We start from the raw sequence: 4,076 nt of genomic DNA on the forward strand, positions 1-4,076 counted from the left end.
TTTTTTTGGTACCCCCCAGTGTGTTCTTGCGTGTGTGTGTGTGTGTGTGTGTGTGTGTGTTTTTTTTTTTTCTTTTCATATTTATTTGTTTTAAAAATCCAGAATGGATCAAAAAGAACAGTCAAGGATACAGGTACCGGACAAAGGCCAGAAGGTAGCTAGAAAAGTATGCCTTAGGAAAATTAGGAAGTCTTACGACCTTGTTTTAAAAGCTATACATAACATAAATAGCTAGTTTAGCTTCTTATTGATCTGGCTCCTCCTGTTCTACCTCTGAATGTGGCACAGCTAGCTTTCCTTGTAAGGCCTCAGCTGCAGAATACCATTTACCACACAGGCTGGTACAGCAATACTCACTAACTAGAACTATCTCATCCCCAACATGGTTTCATTCCAGGTCTCTGACTACCTTCATTACTATGTGTGAGATGGTTTCACGCCTGGAAAATATGGTTACTTCAGCACAAGACAGTGTTAAATTTTTATCATAGTTAAGAAATCATCTTCCCCTCTTTTACGTGCAACTGAAAAATAATGATAGGCGGAGGACAGAACATTGTGAACTTTGTGCTGTTGGAATTATCACTCATTAAATGAGCATCACTAAATTTACATATTAAGGAAATTACATGTAGAATGCTGCAAAAGCACAGTAAAATATTGGTTTGTCCATTTCTGCTCAGGAAGTCCCTTCATTCCCAAACATCATAATGTTGTCCTTTGGCTCCAAAGTTTACTGCTACCACTATTTCTCCTCCTTTTGATCTTCCTTTTGTTCCCTAGAGCCAGAACTTCCAGAGCCTTGTCACCCAAATGCCATCTTTGGTTTGTCATTTCGAAGAGCTTCAATGATGCTTCCTAAAGGGAAAATGCTCCCTGCCTTATGTGTTCTCCAGTTTCACTATCTTTTCGAGCCAGGAGTTCCCTCATTTTGGAAATCTCTCTTCTTTAGCTTGTTGCACTCATCAGCAAGCAGTTGGTCCTTGAGTTCTGCCATCTTGCTTTCTGTGTCATGAATAATTCCTTCAGCTATATGAACTGCTTCAACTCATTCCTTCTTTTGCCTGTCTTCATTAGCATACTTCTCTGCAATATTAGCTATATTTTTATTATCTTTGCTTACCACACTAGAACACTAGAACACAATCTACTGTTCACATCTTGCACCCTTATCTTTGGCAGAAACATGCATGATACTATTGGCATCAATGTCAAATATAACTTCAATCAGAGGGACTTCAATCAGAGGGACTCCACAAGGGGCTGGGAGGATGCCAATCAAAGTAAACTGTCCAACAAATTTGTTGTCTCCAACCATCTCTCTCATCCTAATATATTTTAATCTCCACTTGAGTGTGACCATGAGCAGCCATAGAAAACACCTGGCTTTTCTTGGTTGAAATAGCAGTATCCCTTTTAACAAGTTTGGTAAACATACCTCCTCAAGTCTCAATACCCAGAGAAAGGGGAATGACAGCCAGGAGCAGCAATTCTGTGACATCACTGGCCCACACACCTCCCTGAATGGTAGCTCCAATGGCCACAGCCTCATCAGGACTGAGAACTTTATTTGGGGCTCAGCCAAAGAGCTCCTGCACAGTCTGCTGGAACTTGGGTATTCTAGTCATGCCGAGATCCCTTCTCTTATGTCACTCTTGCTGACTTCTGCATCTTTCATGGCTTTTTGGCATGGGGCGATGGTCCTCCTGATTAACTCAATGACAGTCCCCTCACATTGAGCCTGGGTCAGCTTCATATTCAACTGCTTGGGTCCAGAAGCATCCATTGTAAGATATGGCAAGTTGATGCCGTTCTGTCCAGATGAGGAGAGTTCACACATAACATTCTCAGCAGCTTCCCGGACCCTTTCAAGTGCCATGTTGTGTTTGGTCAAATCAACCCTTGTCTCTCTTTTGAACTCCTTCACAATGAATGCATGGTAACAAGGCTTGGTCAAAGTCTTTCTGTCATGCAGGGACTCAATTCCTGCTTCCCGCACCAGAACGCAGGATATGGTGAGGCCAAAAAGGAATACCAACGGAGCCACAAATAGGGGAGTCATACCACTATATTCTCGCTGGTGGTTGGGTTGGAGACACAGGAAGCAGGAACCACAATTTGCCATCCGCTTCTCTGCCAACCAACCCACCCCCTTGCCAGAGTAGCCACAGCAGTTATATTAGTGGCTAATGGCTAACCAGTAAAAGCTGATGACCACCCAGCCACAGTGAATGGCCATCTGATTACAGCTGATGGCCATCTAATAACCGAGCCAGCACCTTTCCACGTGAGGCTGAGAGCCTGGAAACTGCTCTCTGGGACTCTGTCCCCACACTTCCCCACCTGAGAAATGTATTTCCATTGGTGGACTTCACCTCAGTACTCCTTTCTGAATTTCCAGGATAGAAATATCAAACGTTCTACCACCTAAATCATATACAGCAATGACTTTGTCTTTTGATTTGTCTAGACCATTGGCCAGAGCAGCAGCTGTGGATTCATTAATTACCTGAAGCACATTTAGTACAGCTATCTGGCAGCATTCTTCATGGCCTGTCTTTGAGAGTCATTGAAATAAGCTGGGACTGTGATCACAGCATTTTTGCTGTATGCCCCAAGTAATTTTCTGCACTCTTTTTCATCTTCATCAACACAAATGCTCTAGTCTGACTTGGAGAATAGAGTTTTCCATGGGCTTCAACCCAGGCATCACCATTGGAGGCATAGATAATTTAAAAGGGAACTTCTTAATGCCTTTCTGGACTTCAGGGTTATCATATAGCTGGTCAATGAGACTTTTGGTGGTATAGATGTGTTGTTTGGATTGGTAATAGTTTGTTGCTTGGCTGGCATGCCAATAAGTCACTCACCATCTGTTGTAAAGGCCACAGCTGAAGGGGTGGTTCTCCAGCACCTTTGCTTGTTTACCTTCCATAACTGCCACAAAGGAGTCGGTAGTACCCACATCAATACCAACAACTGCTCCCTTGATTGCTTCTGATGCATAATCCTGCCTTGAAACAAATCTAAAAATCTCATTACTAAGGCTATTCCAGCCATCATGGTGGCAGGTGACTGTGGGGCCCCAGGAGACTGCAGCTGTGATGAGATGGGCAGCCATGCCTCAGCTGGCACTAATCATGGTAGCTACATGCTGGGAGTACCAGGCAGCAAAGAGGCGCTGGGACAGCCAGGAGCTGCACTGGGGAAGGGGGGAGGGGGAAGGAGGTGGTGTGGATGGTGAGGGGGTGGAAAAACCTATCATGTATATTATTGAAAAGGCCATGATTATTCTATTTCTATTTAACACTGAAATATTTCACCTTAAAACTTTGGGATTAGGATCCTTTCCCAATAGTGTGCATGCATGTATTTTAAAATTGCAGAATTTAACTAGGATAGAAAATTAACATTTTAGGTAAAATCTCAGATTTCCCAAATTCTCTGGAAAGCCATTACGAAATACCTTTTAAAAATGGGTTTGTCTTAGAATTCGGAGGACAGAACATTTGCCTAACAGCACTGTAGCAAAGGTTAATGGTAATGGGAAGATAATAATTAAGTAGCAGTAGTCAGCATCAGCAGCTTTCTTGATTTCCCTAGAATTTGTGATATATTGGTCCGTTTTCACATATATTCATTATTGTTGCTTTCTAAATGCTATATTAACAATGTATTTATTTTAGATTCTGCTAGCTAGAGTTAGGCAAACTTTTAATAAGCCCAGATAAGAAAGTGTAATGGAGAACTTCTCTGCAGCACTCCTCGCTAATTTCCCTCAACCTTTGCTTTCTTTCCTGGCCTCACAGTCAGTTCATTCCCTCCCAGCCCTGTCCTATATATTAGAAACACTTTTATCTGAAGCTGTCAGCCTAGTCCTTCAAAGGTTATTTCAGACCAGTCAGCCTTATCTATAGGGAGGGGCAGGGAGTGGCCTAGAGCACTAATATGTTTTTCAAAGGGCTCTCTGAACACTATGATAGTATTAGCCTATAATGAGAGAAAGGAATCTTGTCAAATGTGCTCCAATTAAATGTTACAGACTTCCCCCAGGAATAATTTCTTTCTGTTGGGAA

The 4,076-nt window shown here is 42.5% G+C and overlaps 1 pseudogene; it reads right to left on the bottom strand.

The window, feature by feature from the left end:
* Positions 1–745: 745 nt before the first annotated feature.
* Positions 746–3,142, bottom strand: LOC117021487 (stress-70 protein, mitochondrial-like; annotated as a pseudogene).
* Positions 3,143–4,076: the final 934 nt, after the last annotated feature.

The sequence above is a fragment of the Rhinolophus ferrumequinum genome, chromosome 4, assembly GCF_004115265.2.
Source record: "Rhinolophus ferrumequinum isolate MPI-CBG mRhiFer1 chromosome 4, mRhiFer1_v1.p, whole genome shotgun sequence".
NCBI classification, from domain to species: Eukaryota; Metazoa; Chordata; class Mammalia; order Chiroptera; family Rhinolophidae; genus Rhinolophus; species Rhinolophus ferrumequinum.